The following is an 18,152-nucleotide window of genomic DNA, read 5'->3' as shown; positions in this document are numbered from 1 at the left end:
AAATATTAGAATGGTTCCTGCAATTGCACAATAATGTGCTATTAGACAACGGACCATGCACGTGCTAACCTCAATTGTAAACCTCAGTGCTTCCCATTGTTTCCCTGCAACACATATAATGTAGTTAGTCATCAGGTTAAGTAAGGGTTCGCATGCTATCAGTAAAATATGTTGATGAAAAATAAGCACATTGTAGATTCATCAGATTAATTCAAGCCACACGGAAAACCCATTTATCCAAACCAATCATGATTAAGAACTAGGAAATATAGCACTTGTATATGTTTCTCATGTATTAAGTGCAGCCAAATTCGATTTATTCCTCACATGCACAACAATACAAAATTCTACCCACGACAATTGGACATCGCAGTGTAGAATTGAACCAAGCAGTTAGCTAAACACCACAACAAATGAACCAAACATTAATTGAGCACCACATTGCACAATATAACATACTCCTAATAGAAGATCAGACAATTAACCAAACCAAGCATGCTTAACAACTTGGAAATATAGCAATTGTATTTGTTTCTCATGTATTTAGTACAACCAAATTCGATTTATTTCTCACATGGTATACAATAACATAATGCAGCCACAACAATTGAACATCGCATTGCAGAATTGAACCAAGCAGTTAACTAAACACCACAACAAATGAACCAAACGATAACTGAGCACCACATTGCACAATATAACATACTCGTAATAGAAGATCAGACAGTTAACCAAACCAAGCATGCTTAACAACTTGGAAATATTGCACCCTAAAGAATTCAACATCACATTTGCAGAATTGAACCAAGTAGTTAACTGAACACCATATTGCATGACATATAGAACATATACACTATAGCAGAAGATTGCATGGTAAAAGTAGATAGCACAATTCACTAGAATTTGTTAAGGAAAGGCAGTAGCTAGCGAACGATGGCCTCGAGAAAACGCCATGAACTGTCGTTTAAAGCAGCCAACCGCGTCGCGGTGTCCGCGCGCGAGGCGTCAAAGGTGGCCTCGATGGCGAGGTGCTCCTCCAAGATCTGGGGCGGCACGAATGGCAGCCATCGCGACCTCATCCGCGCGTGCGGCCGCGATTTGCTTCTCCGCTGCCAAATGCTCCTTGAGATCCTGGCTATGCTGCGTGCACCATGGCTTAGGCCGGCTCTTATTTGGTGGAGGGGTCAATGATTTGGGTGGAAGGTGTCACGCTCGCGCCGGCGGTCGGGGCATGTGGGATGTGGAAGGAGGAGGAGGATGGGGGTCGGGTGTGGATTATCTGCCTGGATAGACGAGGCCGAGCAGCGTGAAGGAGGGTCGCCGACGAGGAGGCGGCGCTGCAAGCAAGGAGTGAAGGTTTCAACTTGGAAAGGAAGGCAGAAAGAGGGGAAATGTGGCTTTTGGTAAGGGGGAGGGGGCGGGAAGGTAGATATTTCCGCAGAAGCTGAAAAATTTGGAATCGCTTCAGCTAATAACCTGGCGCGCAAAGTGTCATCAAACATGGTCCATTATTCAAAACTGTGTACGATATGTGGACATCACAAACGATTCAGATAGCTTCACCCGTGTGTGATGAGTTTGAACGTCAAAAGTTTTCGTTCAAATTTCCATGGTTACAGTGGTCATCCACGTCATTGCATAATTTGGGTACACAAAGGAGACTACAACACACCCACACTTCTTAATCGAGCAAGTTCAGCAATTAAACAGAGCTAGCTGACCTAAACATTACTCTAACAAATTAAAGACCGGCGCTCTTAATTAAACAAAACAAAGAGTACTACTATGGCTGGTGCTCGTCGATCTCCGCCGCCGCCTCCATGTCCAGCTCGCGCCCGACGGTCTCCTGGGGAAGGGGCTCCATGGCATCCATCGCACCATACTCGGCAAGCATCTCGCCATCCGCGTCCGCCATATCTTTCGAATAGGCCGCCACGAGCAGGGCATGGGCAGCCGCGATCTGGGCTTTGGCGGGCTCCGTCGTGGCAAGGTATGCCGCGCAAGAACGGATGGCTGCTCGAACTCTCTCGGAGATGGCCGTGGGTTGCCGACCGTTGTCGGAGAAGCTTCCTTTGATTTGTGTGGTGAGCGCCACAAGCTGGGCGTGGTCGGCCTCGACATGGTGGCGGGCAGCCTCCATCAGGGCTAAGGCCGCCGCTGCGGAACGGACAGCTGTTGTGCCGCTCTCGCCAGTTGCTATCCCCGAGGCAGATGCTGCTGCTGCCGCCTGAGAAGCAACAGCGGCCATTTGGGATGCCTTGGTCGCGTGGACGCAGATTGCGGTCGCCCTCACGAAGCTTGTTAGCACGCGCCTGGCGCCTGCGGCCGCGCTCTCGCCGGAGGTGGGCCACCGAAGTTGCCCTCACGACGCGGGTCCACGTCCCCATCTTTTACCGGCGACGATTGAACAATGAAATGATATTTGGGGAGTGAGCTAGTGCGCTTGAGACGCCGGATGTGGACTGTAGCCGACGCACCTTCTCGCGTAAGCCATAGGCGTACTATACACCGACGGTGCTCCAGGATATTTTGTGTTGCATCTCACACGGTTGCTGATAATAATCTGTGTGCGATCTACTTGATTTTTCATCTTGATTTGAATTACATAATGGGGTCACAATGGCAATGGACGGTGTTTGAATTGCTAAACCTTTTATCTGGAGTGAACATGCAACTATATGTGTGTCGTAAAAAAATTGGAATTATTCAGGGTTCGTTTGGACGTTTTTATACATTAACTTGGTTTTGTAGGCATTTCAGGTGCATAATTCAAATTTGAACTACATGCACATGCTCCAGTGCATATAAACTGGTTGAAAAGTCAAATCTGTGTCCTTGGTTGCATGCTTAGGTCCCATGCAAGAAATGGGAATGAATGTCAAACACCCAGCCACCGTCACTCGGCCGCAAACATTGAGATACTTGGTTTTTAAATTCTAGTAAATCAAAAACTCGTCTGAAATTCATGAAACTTAGCATGCTATCATTACCACGGCATCAACATGCCGTGGTAAAAAATTTGTCCCATTTGGGGCAGGTTTGGGTATAAGCTTCTCACAAACAAGAGCTTCTCAGGACAAGCATGATGGTTTCGGTAGGGAACACCCCACCTTTCGGGATGAAACGATATATGTTCCCTCTTATTGCTTCCAAAAAAATTCTCATGTCAACGTAGAACAACATGAGTGTTGTGTTATTTTTTGTTAATTTTGGGGTTCGTTTGGACATTTTTATGCATTAAGTGAATTTTCAATGCATTTATGTGCATAATTCAAATTTGAACTACATGCACATGCTCAAGTGCATATAAATTGGTTGCAAACTCAAATATGTGTCCCTCGGTGCATGCTTAGGTCCCATGCAAGAAATGGGAATGAATTTCAAACACCCTGCCACCGTCACTAGGCCGCAAACATTGAGATACAAGTATTTTAAATTCTAGTAAATCCAAAGCTCGTCTGAAATTCATGAAACTTGGCATGCTATTATGGAGCGGCATTAACATGCCGTGGTAAAAAATTTGTCCCATTTGGAGCAGGTTTGGGTATAAGCTTATCACAAACCAGAGCTTCTCACAACAAGCGTGATGGTTTCGATAGGGAACGTGCCACCTTTGGGGATGAAACAATATCCGTTGCCTCTGATTGCTTTCAAAAAATTTCGAGTGTCAACATAGAACAACAGGAGTGTTGTGTTCAATTTTGGAATATTTCGCGGTTCGTTTGGACATTTTTATACATTAACTGGGTTTCCCACGCATTTTATGCGCATAATTCAAATTTGAACTACATGCACATTCTCCAGTGCATATAAGCTGGTTGAAAAATCAAATATGTGTCCTTGGTTGCATGCTTAGGTCCCATGTAAGAAATGGGAATGAATTTCAAACACCTTGCCACCGTCACTCGTCCACAAACATTGCGATACCTGGTTTTTAAATTCTAGTAAATCCAAAACTCGTCTGAAATTCATGAAACTTGGCATGCTATCATGGAGCGGCATCAACATGCCAGGGCAAAAATTTTGTCCCATTTGGGGCAGGTTTGGGTATAAGCTTCTCACAAACCAGAGCTTCTCACAACAAGCATAATGGTTTTGATAGGGAACGTGCCACCTTTGGGGACGAAACGATATCCGTTGCCTCTTATTGCTTTCAAAAAATTTCGAGTGTCAACATAGAACAACAGGAGCGTTGTGTTCATTTTTGGAATTTTTGGGGTTCATTTGGACATTTTTATACATTAACTGGGTTTTCCAGACATTTTATGCGCATAATTCAAATTTGAACTACATGCACATTCTCCATTGCATATAAACTGGTTGAAAAATCAAATATGTGTCCTTGGTTTCATGCTTAAGTCCCATGCAAGAAATGGGAATGAATTTCAAACACCCTGCCACCGTCACTCGGCCGCAAACATTGAGATACATGGCTTTTAAATTCTAGTAAATCCAAAACTCGTCTGAAATTCATGAAACTTGGCATGCTATCATGGAGCAGCATCAACATGCCGTGGTAAAAATGTTGTCCCATTTGGGGCAGCTTTCGGTATAAGCTTCTCACAAACCTTGGCTTCTCACAACAAGTGTAATGGTTTTGGTAGGGAACCTGCCACCTTTGGGGACGAAACGATATCCGTTGCCTCTTATTGCTTTCAAAAAAATTCTAGTGTCAACATAGAACAACAGGAGTGTTGTGTTTACTTTTGGAATTTTTCGGGGTTTGTTTGGACATTTTTATACATTAACTTGGTTTTCTAGGCATTTCATGTGCATAATTCAAATTTAAACTACATGCACAAGCTCCAGTTCATATAAATTGGTTAAAAAAATCAAATATGTGTCCTTCGGGGCATGCTTAGGTCCGATGCAAGAAATGAGAATGAATTTCAAACACCAGGGCACCGTTGATTGCCGGCAAAACATTGAGATGCATGGTTTTTAAATTCTAGTAAATCCAAAACTCATCTAAAATTCAGGAAACTTGGCATGCTATCATGGAGCGGCATCAACATGCCGTGGTAAATTTTTTGTCCCATTTGGGGCAGGTTTGGGTATATGCTTCTCACAAACCAGAGCTTCTCACAATAAGAATGATGGTTTCAGTAGGGAACATCCCACCTTTGGGGACGAAACGATATCCATTGCCTCTTATTGCTTCCAAATTTTTTCTTGTGTCAACATAGAACAACAGGAGTGTTGTGTGAATTTTTGTGATTTTTCAGGGTTCGTTCGGACATTTTTATGCATTAACTGAGTTTTCAATGCATTTATGTGCATAATTCAAATTTGAACTACATGCACATGCTCCAGTGCATATAAATTGGTTGAAAAATCAAATATGTGTCCTTGGGCGCATGCTTAGGTCCCATGCAAGAAATGGGAATGAATTTCAAATTCCAGGGCACCGTTGATTGCCGGCAAAACATTGAGATGCCTGGTTTTTAAATTCTAGTAAATTCAAAACTCATCTGAAATTCATGAAACTTGGCATGCTATCATGGAGCGGCATCAACATGTTGTGGTATTTTTCGTGTTTATTTTGAGAGAAGGCGCACTCGAATAATGACAGCCAACAAAGGCATTTTGAAAAAATAGCTGCCACTTTAATATCTCAAACGTTTGTATAATTCAAACCGTGTGCGTTCTGTTAACCATTCACGTGACGCCACGTGTCTTGGTTTTAATGGCTATAGGAGGTGTCGTGTGGACAGCTGCTTGACCTTGACTGAACGGGAGGCGTGCGAGCGCGTGCAGGCTCACCGAGGGGCATGCAAGGTGTCCTCGAATGCACAGGCTCACCGGGAAGCGTGCGAGCTGTACGCTGCACATGCTCACTGGGAAGCGAGCCATTTGAGTTCCATGGCCGTCCACCTTGCTCGCATCCTCTCCATTAATGGCGCCCAAGCCGAAGTTTAATTCGCTTTTTAAATATAAAACACTCATCGCAAACGTTTTAGTTAGAACACCCGTATGCAAACCGACAGCTTCCCCGGGAAGCCAAGAGAAAATGTGCCGAGCAGGATTTCTGCAGCTCTTGATCGCAAACGTTTTAGATAGAACACCCATATGGAAAGTGAGAGCAGCGCATGATTTGTGCATCCCTTCAACGCAAACGGTTGTTTTGATGACTCGTCTGCAACCACGTACAAACAATTTGGTAAGATTTGCATCTGTAATATTGGGTATGTTGCCATTTATCAAGCTGGAAAGATTTTCATTTGTTGATCTAGTAACATTGCCATTTGTCAATCCTTGTAACACTACGATTTTTCAAAATATGCAGCTAGAAATCACTAGCACTATCTAATTTTTGCAACTAAAATTCAGTAATTAAGCATAGATTTCATTCATAGATTAAGAAGTCGTTCTTAATTTATACAAACAGTTCAACTCGACAGCTGAACCAAAAAAACTTTTCCCCAATTGTTGCCAACCACGTACTGAAATAGCTAGTTCAACTATATATACTAGCTAATTTTAAGTACGTTGTACAGTTCGACCACACATCTATAGTCACATGAACTGAACAAAATAGCCCCTAAATACTACTACTACCACAGAGGGGCTTTGTGCTACTTCCGGCAGCCTCTCCTCTGCCGAGTGTGCTCAGTGAGAGGCAGAGGAGGAGGAGGAGCCTACCGACGAGCCGGAGAAATGCAATACGGTGCCTGCCGCTTTTGCACGTTCAGCGACGCTCACCAGCTCGAACGCCCACTGCCGCTCCAGACGATCCCTCTCGAAGCGGCTGGACTGCTCGTAGATCTCCTGATTCCCCGCCTCTGCGCCGGCGTGTGCTGTGGCCACGGCTGCGGTAAGGCTTTTTGCATGCTCGACGAGGCGCTCCTCCTCCTCCCGCAGGAACTCGATGTAGCGCGCAAGGTCGCTGATGCGCGTGCGGGCCTCCACCTCCGCCTCCCTCCTTCGGGCGGTGGTGGCGGAGTGGGTGATGATTCCGGCGGTCGACGGTGGGCTAGCGGCCACGGCGGCTGATGATGGGGTGGCGGCCACGACCACCACCTCCCGCCTTCGGGCCGTGATGCCGGAGCGGGTGATGGCCACGGTGGCCGATAGTGGGGTGGAGGCCACGACGGCGACCTCCTGCCTTCGGGCCGCGGCGGCGGAGCGGGAGATGGCCCTGGCTTTTGATGGTGGTGTGGCGGCAACAGCGGCCGGCAATAGCTGCCGACGGGCAGCGGCGGCGGAGCGTGTGGTGGGTGTTCCGCGCACACCCAACAGGGACGCCACGCGCACTACACTACGCTGGGGACCGCGCCGCCGCTGCGGTGTAGCCGCCCAGCTGGAGCTGTCCTTTGATGACGGCGGAGTGGCTAAGCGACAACGACGTACCGGTGCCATTGGAGATTGTGGGAGAAGCAGACGAGATAAGCTACAGGGAGGGAGGGGAAAATGCGACGCAAGACTCGCCGACCGTGAGGGTTTTTATAGCAGGCCGGTAAGCATTGGGATTTTGGGGGATTTCTGTTGGGGATCGTAGCAGAAATTAAAATTTTCTACGCATCACCAAGATCAATCTATGGAGTTTACTAGCAACGAGAGGGGAGGAGTGCATCTACATACCCTTGCAGATCGCGAGCGGAAGCGTTCAAGAGAACGGGGTTGATGGAGTCGTACTCGTCGTGATCCAAATCACCGATGATCCAAGCGCCGAACGGACGGCACCTCCGCGTTCAACACACGTACGGAGCGGTGACGTCTCCCACGCCTTGATCCAGCAAGGAGGAGGGAGAGGTTGAGGAAGAAGGCTCCAACAGCAGCACGACGACGTGGTGGTGGTGGAGTGACAGTTCTCCGGCAGGGCTTCGCCAAGCACACACGGAGCAGGAGAGGTGTTGGGGAGGGGAGGGGCTGCGCCTTGGGAAAGGTGTGGCTGCCCTCCCACCCCTCCACTATATATAGGGGCAAGGGAGAAGGGGGCCGGCCCCCTTAGATCCCATCTGGTGGGAGGGGCGGCGGCCAAGGGGAGGTGGCTTGCCCCCCAAGCAAGGGGGGCGCCCCCCTTTAGGGTTCCCCCCCAAACCCTAGGCGCATGGGCCCTAGGGGGGTTAGCGCCCAGCCCACTTAGGGCTGGTTCCCTTCCACCTACAGCCCATGAGGCCCTCCGGGGCAGGTGGACCATCCCGGTGGACCCTCGGAACCCCTCCGGTGGTCCCGGTACAATACCGGTATACCCCCGAATATTTTCGGTGACCGTATGGTGACTTCCCATATATAAATCTTTACCTCCGGACCATTCCGGAACTCCTCATGACGTCCGGGATCTCATCCGGGAATCATGCAGACATGACCGAGACACCTCTCTAGCCAATAACCAACAGCGGGATCTGGATACCCATGTTGGCTCCCACATGTTCCATGATGATCTCATCGGATGAACCACGATGTCGAGGATTCAAGCAATCCCGTATACAATTCCCTTTGTCAATCGATACGTTACTTGCCCGAGATTCGATCGTCGGTATCCCAATACCTCGTTCAATCTCGTTACCGGCAAGTCACTTTACTCATTCCGTAATGCATGATCCCGTGACTAACTACTTAGTCACATTGAGCTCATTATGATGATGCATTACCGAGTGGGCCCAGAGATACCTGTCCGTCATACGGAGTGACAAATCCCAGTCTCGATCCGAGCCAACCCAACAGACGCTTCCGGAGATACCTGTAGTGCACCTTTATAGCCACCCAGTTACGTTGTGACGTTTAGTACACCCAAAGCATTCCTACAGTATCCGGGAGTTGCACGATCTCATGGTCTAAGGAAATGATACTTGACATTAGAAAAGCTTTAGCAAACGAACTACACGATCTAGTGCTATGCTTAGGATTGGGTCTTGTCCATCACATCATTCTCCTAATGATGTGATCCCGTTATCAATGACATCCAATGTCCATGGTCAGGAAACCGTAACCATCTATTGATCAACGAGCTAGTCAACTAGAGGCTCACTAGGGACATGTTATGGTCTATGTATTCACACATGTATTACGATTTCCGGATAACACAATTAAAGCATGAACAATAGACAATTATCATGAACAAGGAAATATAATAATAACCGTTTTATTATTGCCTCTAGGGCATATTTCCAACAGTCTCCCACTTGCACTAGAGTCAATAATCTAGTTACATTGTGATGAATCGTACACCCATAGAGTTCTGGTGATGATCATGTTTCGCTCGTGGAAGAGGTTTAGTCAACGGATCTGCGACATTCAAATCCGTATGCACTTTACAAATATCTATGTCTCCATTTTGAACATTTTCACGAATGGAGTTGAAGCGACGTTTGATGTGCCTGGTCTTCTTGTGAAACCTGGGCTCCTTGGCAAGGGCAATAGCTCCAGTGTTGTCACAAAAGAGAGTCATTGGCCCCGATGCATTGGGAATAACTCCTAGGTCGGCAATGAACTCCTTCATCCAGATTGCTTCATGTGCTGCCTCCGAGGCTGCCATGTACTCTGCTTCACATGTAGATCCCGCTACGACGCTTTGCTTGCAACTGCACCAGCTGACTGCCCCACCATTCAAAATGTACACGTATCCGGTTTGTGACTTAGAGTCATCCAGATATGTGTCGAAGCTAGCATCGACGTAACCCTTTACGACGAGCTCTTCGTCACCTCCATAAACGAGAAACATATCCTTAGTCCTTTTCAGGTACTTCAGGATGTTCTTGACCGCTGTCCAGTGTTCCATGCCGGGATTACTTTGGTACCTTCCTACCAAACTTACGGCAAGGTTTACATCAGGTCTGGTACACAGCATGGCATACATAATAGACCCTATGGCCGAGGCATAGGGGACGACACTCATCTTTTCTCTATCTTCTGCCGTGGTCGGGCATTGAGCCGTGCTCAATCTCACACCTTGCAATACAGGCAAGAACCCTTTCTTGGACTGATCCATATTGAACTTCTTCAATATCTTGTCAAGGTATGTGCTTTGTGAAAGACCTATGAGGCGTCTCGATCTATCTCTATAGATCTTGATGCCTAATATGTAAGCAGCTTCTCCAAGGTCCTTCATTGAAAAACACTTATTCAAGTAGGCCTTTATACTTTCCAAGAATTCTATATCATTTCCCATCAATAGTATGTCATCCACATATAATATGAGAAATGCTACAGAGCTCCCACTCACTTTCTTGTAAACACAGGCTTCTCCATAAGTCTGCGTAAACCCAAACGCTTTGATCATCTCATCAAAGCGAATGTTCCAACTCCGAGATGCTTGCACCAGCCCATAGATTGAGCGCTGGAGCTTGCATACTTTTTCAACATTCTTAGGATCGACAAAACCTTCCGGGTGCATCATATACAATTCTTCCTTAAGGAAGCCGTTAAGGAATGCCGTTTTGACGTCCATTTGCCATATTTCATAATCGTAGAATGCGGCAATTGCTAACATGATTCGCACGGACTTCAGCTTCGCTATGGGTGAGAAGGTCTCATCGTAGTCAACTCCTTGAACTTGTCGATAACCCTTAGCGACAAGTCGAGCTTTATAGATGGTAACATTTCCATCCGCGTCCGTCTTCTTCTTAAAGATCCATTTATTTTCTATCGCTCGCCGATCATCGGGCAAGTCTGTCAAAGTCCATACTTTGTTTTCATACATGGATCCTATCTCGGATTGCATGGCTTCAAGCCATTTGTTGGAATCTGGGCCCGCCATTGCTTCTTCATAGTTCGAAGGTTCACCGTTGTCCAACAACATGATTTCCAGGACAGGGTTGCCGTACCACTCTGGTGCGGAACGTGTCCTTGTGGACCTACGAAGTTCAGTGGTAACTTGATCATGATCATCATCATTAACTTCCTCTCTAGTCGATGCAGGCACCACAGAAACATTTTCTTGTGCTGCGCTACTTTCTGGTTCGAGAGGGGTCATCTCATCAAGTTCCACTTTCCTCCCACTTACTTCTTTTGAGAGAAACTCTTTCTCCAGAAAGGACCCGTTCTTGGCAACGAAGATCTTGCCTTCGGATCTGAGGTAGAAGGTATACCCAATGGTTTCCTTAGGGTATCCTATGAAGACGCATTTTTCCGACTTGGGTTCGAGCTTTTCAGGTTGAAGTTTCTTGACATAAGCATCGCATCCCCAAACTTTAAGAAACAACAGCTTAGGTTTCTTTCCAAACCATAATTCATACGGTGTCGTCTCAACGGATTTCGACGGAGCCCTATTTAAAGTGAATGCGGCAGTCTCTAAAGCATAACCCCAGAATGATAGCGGTAGATCGATAAGAGACATCATAGATCGCACCATATCCAATAGAGTGCGATTACGACGTTCGGACACACCATTACACTGAGGTGTTCCAGGCGGCGTGAGTTGTGAAACAATTCCACATTTCCTTAAGTGTGTGCCAAATTCGTGACTCAAATATTCCCCTCCACGATCTGATCGTAAGAACTTTATTTTCCTGTCACGTTGATTCTCAACCTCACTCTGAAATTCCTTGAACTTTTCAAAGGTCTCAGACTTGTGTTTCATTAAGTAGACATACCCATATCTACTCAAGTCATCAGTGAGGGTGAGAACATAACGATAGCCACCGCGAGCCTCAACGCTCATTGGACCGCACACATCAGTATGTATGATTTCCAATAAGTTGGTTGCTCGCTCCATTGTTTCGGAGAACGGAGTCTTGGTCATTTTGCCCATGAGGCATGGTTCGCACGTGTCAAATGATTCATAATCAAGAGACTCCAAAAGTCCATCTGCATGGAGTTTCTTCATGCGTTTGACACCAATGTGACCAAGGCGGCAGTGCCACAAGTATGTGGGACTATCATTATCAACCTTACATTTCTTGGCATTCACACTATGAATATGTGTAACATCACGTTCGAGATTCATTAAGAATAAACCATTGACCAGCGGGGCATGACCATAAAACATATCTCTCATATAAATAGAACAACCATTATTCTCGAATTTAAATGAGTAGCCATCTCGCATTAAACGAGATCCAGATACAATGTTCATGCTCAAAGCTGGCACTAAATAACAATTATTGAGGTTTAAAACTAGTCCCATAGGTAAATGTAGAGGTAGCGTGCCGACGGCGATCACATTGACCTTGGAACCATTCCCGACGCGCATCGTCACCTCGTCCTTCGCCAGTCTCCGCTTATTCCGCAGCTCCTGCTTTGAGTTACAAATATGAGCAACCGCACCTGTATCAAACACCCAGGAGCTACTACGAGCACTGGTTAGGTACACATCTATAACATGTATATCACATATACCTTTGGTATTGCCGGCCTTCTTATCCGCTAAGTACTTGGGGCAGTTCCGCTTCCAGTGACCATTTCCCTTGCAATAAAAGCACTCAGTCTCAGGCTTGGGTCCATTCTTTGTCTTCTTCCCGGCAGCTTGCTTACCGGGCGCGGCAACTCCCTTGCCGTCTTTCTTGAAGTTCTTCTTACCCTTGCCTTTCTTGAACTTAGTGGTTTTATTCACCATCAACACTTGATGTTCCTTTTTGATCTCCACCTCCGCTGATTTTAGCATTGAATATACCTCAGGAATGGTCTTTTCCATCCCCTGCATATTGAAGTTCATCACAAAGCTCTTGTAGCTAGGTGGGAGCGACTGAAGGATTCTGTCAACGACCACGTCATCCGGGAGATTAACTCCCAGCTGAGACAAGCGGTTGTGCAACCCAGACATTTTGAGTATGTGTTCGCTGACGGAACTATTCTCCTCCATCTTACAACTGTAGAACTTGTCGGAGACTTCATATCTCTCGACCCGGGCATGAGCTTGGAAAACCATTTTCAACTCTTGGAACATCTCATATGCTCCGTGCTGCTCAAAACGCTTTTGGAGCCCCGGTTCTAAGCTGTAAAGCATGCCACACTGAACCAGGGAGTAATCATCAACACGTGTTTGCCAGGCGTTCATAACGTCTTGGTTTGCTGGGACGGGTGCTTCACCTAGCGGTGCTTCAAGGACATATGCTTTCTTGGCAGCTATGAGGATGATCCTCAAGTTCCGGACCCAGTCCGTATAGTTGCTACCATCGTCTTTCAGCTTGGTTTTCTCTAGGAACGCGTTGAAGTTGAGGTTGACATTAGCGTGGGCCATTTGATCTACGAGACATATTATAAAGATTTTAGACTAAGTTCATGATAATTAAGTTCATCTAATCAAATTATTAATGAACTCCCACTCAGACAGACATCCCTCTAGTCATCTAAGTGATACATGATCCGAGTCAACTAGGCCATGTCCGATCATCACGTGAGACAGACTAGTCATCATCGGTGAACATCTTCATGTTGATCGTATCTGCTATACGACTCATGCTCGACCTTTCGGTCTCTTGTGTTCTGAGGCCATGTCTGTACATGCTAGGCTCATCAAGTCAACCTAAGTGTATTGCATGTGTAAATCTGGCTTACACCCGTTGTATGCGAACGTTAGAACCTATCACACCCTATCATCACGTGGTGCTTCGGAACAACGAACCTTCGCAACGGTGCACAGTTAGGGGGAACACTTTCTTGAAATTTTAGCGAGGGATCATCTTATTTATGCTACCGTCGTTCTAAGCAAATAAGATATAAAACATGATAAACATCACATGCAATCAAATAGTGACATGATATGGCCAATATCATTTTGCTCCTTTTGATCTCCATCTTCGGGGCGCCATGTTCATCATCGTCACCGGCATGACACCATGATCTCCATCATCGTGTCTTCATGAAGTTGTCTCGCCAACTATTACTTCTACTACTATGGCTAACGGTTAGCAATAAAGTAAAGTAATTACATGACGTTCCAGTTGACACGTAGGTCATAAATGAATTAAGACACTGCCGGTTGTCATACTCATCGACATGCAAGTCATGATTCCTATTACAAGAACATAATCAATCTCATACATCACATATATCATTCATCACATCCTTCTGGCCATATCACATCACATGACACTTGCTACAAAAACAAGTTATACGTCCTCTAATTGTTGTTGCAAACTTTTACGTGGCTGCTATAGGTTTCTAGCAAGAACGATTCTTACCTACGCCAAAACCACAATGTGATATGCCAATTTCTATTTACCCTTCATAAGGACCCTTTTCATCGAATCCGATCCGACTAAAGTGGGAGAAACAGACACCCGCTAGCCACCTTATGCAACTAGTGCATGTCAGTCGGTGGAACCTGTCTCACGTAAGCGTACGTGTAAGGTCGGTCCAGGCCGCTTCATCCCACGATGCCGCCGAATCAAGATAAGACTAGTAACGGCAAGTAAATTGACAAAATCGACGCCCACAACAACTTGTGTCTACTCGTGCATAGAAACTACGCATAGACCTAGCTCATGATGCCACTATTGGGGATCGTAGCAGAAATTAAAATTTTCTACGCATCACCAAGATCAATCTATGGAGTTTACTAGCAACGAGAGGGGAGGAGTGCATCTACATACCCTTGTAGATCGCGAGCGGAAGCGTTCAAGAGAACGGGGTTGATGGAGTCGTACTCGTCGTGATCCAAATCACCGATGATCCAAGCGCCGAACGGACGGCACCTCCGCGTTCAACACACGTACGGAGCGGTGACGTCTCCCACGCCTTGATCCAGCAAGGAGGAGGGAGAGGTTGAGGAAGAAGGCTCCAATAGCAGCACGACGGCGTGGTGGTGGTGGAGTGACAATTCTCCGGCAGGGCTTCGCCAAGCACACGCGGAGGAGGAGAGGTGTTGGGGAGGGGAGGGGCTGCGCCTTGGGAAAGGTGTGGCTGCCCTCCCACCCCTCCACTATATATAGGGGCAAGGGAGAAGAGGGCCGGCCCCCTTAGATCCCATCTGGTGGGAGGGGCGGCGGCCAGGGGGAGGTGGCTTGCCCCCAAGCAAGGGGAGCGCCCCCCTTTAGGGTTCCCCCCCAAACCCTAGGTGCATGGGCCCTAGGGGGGTTAGTGCCCAGCCCACTTAGGGCTGGTTCCCTTCCACCTACAGCCCATGAGGCCCTCCGGGGCAGGTGGACCCCCGGAACCCCTCCGGTGGTCCCGGTACAATACCGGTATACCCCCGAATATTTCCGGTGACCGTATGGTGACTTCCCATATATAAATCTTTACCTCTGGACCATTCCGGAACTCCTCGTGACGTCCAGGATCTCATCCGGGACTCCGAACAACATTCGGTAATCACATACAAGCCTTCCTTATAACCCTAGCGTCATCGAACCTTAAGTGTGTAGACCCTACGGGTTCGGGAATCATGCAGACATGACCGAGACACCTCTCTAGCCAATAACCAACAGCGGGATCTGGATACCCATGTTGGCTCCCACATGTTCCATGATGATCTCATCGGATGAACCACGATGTCGAGGATTCAAGCAATCCCGTATACAATTCCCTTTGTCAATCGATACGTTACTTGCCCGAGATTCGATCGTCGGTATCCCAATACCTCGTTCAATCTCGTTACCGGCAAGTCACTTTACTCATTCCGTAATGCATGATCCCGTGACTAACTACTTAGTCACATTGAGCTCATTATGATGATGCATTACCGAGTGGGCCCAGAGATACCTGTCCGTCATACGGAGTGACAAATCCCAGTCTCGATCCGAGCCAACCCAACAGACGCTTCCGGAGATACCTGTAGTGCACCTTTATAGCCACCCAGTTACGTTGTGACGTTTAGTACACCCAAAGCATTCCTACAGTATCCGGGAGTTGCACGATCTCATGGTCTAAGGAAATGATACTTGACATTAGAAAAGCTTTAGCAAACGAACTACACGATCTAGTGCTATGCTTAGGATTGGGTCTTGTCCATCACATCATTCTCCTAATGATGTGATCCCGTTATCAATGACATCCAATGTCCATGGTCAGGAAACCGTAACCATCTATTGATCAACGAGCTAGTCAACTAGAGGCTCACTAGGGACATGTTATGGTCTATGTATTCACACATGTATTACGATTTCCGGATAACACAATTAAAGCATGAACAATAGACAATTATCATGAACAAGGAAATATAATAATAACCATTTTATTATTGCCTCTAGGGCATATTTCCAACAATTTCACCGAGTCGGGCGGGAAGCTTGTGCGGGAACCTGCGAGGTTGCGCGGGAATGGGCTCACCGACGATTAATTGGCGCCACCGTTTGGCCAAAAGAACGCCCCTGCACGCTGCGCAAGCTTGCACTGTAAGCCGTCTGCGGCAGCGGGGTGACAAGACGTGTGAGAGGAGGACGAAAGGACACGTACACATACGGTTAATAAAAAAACATTTACGATTTAATTACCTCCTATATACCCTCGTCCTGGTTTATAAGTACTCCCTCTGTTCCAGTTTACAAGTCTTGCGCGTATACTTAGGTTGTCAATTTTATCTTCATAATATAAACTAGTATATAACACAAAAATTATACCGTTTGAAATAGAACATCTGAAGTTTATATTGGTATATTTTTTGTAATATATGACTTGTATTAGGCTGGTCAAATTGATGACCTAGGGGTACGCGCATGCCCTGTAAACTGAGAGAGGGAGTGGGATTTAACTAATAAAATACGAATGCATGTCCTTATAAGTGTGTGTGTGTGTCTATATATATATATATATATATATATATATATATATATATATATATATATATATATGTTGTTATTCTGTATGCAATCCCATCGCACAACACACAAGTCTTATTAGCAGCAACTGTCTGTGTTATTATTGGTCTTCGCACACATTTCTGATTACAGACCTGTTTGCCGCGTATCACACACATCTTGTTATATTGAATCGTTTCTGTTCTCTTGTCTCAACACAAACAGTTCATCCGTGTGAACCGCATGTCGTATATCGCACACACCTTGAATCTGGCTGACCGTTTCTTTTGTGTTGCCTAATCACAAACAGTTCATCCGAGTGAACAGTATGTTGTATATCGCACACACCTTCATCTGGCTGCTCGTTTCTTTTGTTCCTCCTCATCGCAAACAGTAAAGTGGACTGAACCATATGCCCTGCATCACACACGCAACTAAAACCTGAACCGTGTTTGATGCATCCGTCATCGCAAACGTTTTATACATTTCTGACGGTTTTCATACACCACCGTTTGCGATTATTGCATCGCACACAGTTTCTCGAAGGGTCTCTGATCGTAGTGTCGCGTTAGCAGCATCCTGCAGTAGTGATTAGTGCGCCTGCTACCAGTAACTAGCACCCTTAAACTCCTCCTTAAACCCTTATTAACGATAGCATTCATGGGTGAGGGTGAACTCTATATAAGCCTCCCCTGCTCCGTGGTAAGGGTTCGCATCTTCTGTAAACCATACACTCCATCAAAACAGCTCCAGAGCACCGAGACGTAGGGCTATTACCTCCACCGCGAGGGGCTTGAACTCGTAAATCTAAGTGTAACAACTACGCCGTAGCTAGGCTCTGCCCTCTAATTCGTACGCCATACGCTATTGTTAGACTAACACCCACGATAGGGCTAACTCGAAGTGCACCCGGCGTATAGCTCGACGTGTTTCTGGCGCAGAGGGGATCTGAGAGTGATTCTAGATCCTGTGCCGGGGTTGGTTCTAAATCCGTCGCAGTTTCAGAGATAGCGGCCGGGTCCATGCCCGGACTGGTGGCCAGGGGGACATCACCCCGAGTTATTTCATCGGGACTCTCCGGCGATGCCAGTGAGTTTGATCCGAAGTCCTCGAAGGAGGTCGGTTCCGGAGTTGAACCTCTGGTGCCGAACAGTTCCTCAATTCGGCGGGGTGTCCAGCCTGACAGGATGAGTTCGCTGCTGGAGTCCACGGTGTACTCTAGGCCTCTGAAGGTCACGATCTTACCTGGGGCGTAGTTTTCGATGGAGGCCAGATGGCCAATCGAGTTGGCGTAGAAGCTCATGTTGCCGGGGACGTAAATGTTCCCATGGCCATTGCCGTAGTTGATCTGCAGATGAGCCATTGATACTTCTGTTGATCTCACAGCGGAAGTCTCAATGAAAGCACCAGTGTCGGTGTGAAACCGACAAACCTCGGGGTAGGGGGTCCCGAGCTGTGGATCTCAGACAGATGGTAACATGAACAGGTAGACGATGTTTTACCCAGGTTCGGGCCCTCTTGATGGAGGTAAAACCC

This window comes from Aegilops tauschii, chromosome 6 (assembly GCF_002575655.3).
Source record: "Aegilops tauschii subsp. strangulata cultivar AL8/78 chromosome 6, Aet v6.0, whole genome shotgun sequence".
NCBI classification, from domain to species: domain Eukaryota; kingdom Viridiplantae; phylum Streptophyta; class Magnoliopsida; order Poales; family Poaceae; genus Aegilops; species Aegilops tauschii.
Note: the sequence above shows the minus strand (reverse complement) of the source record.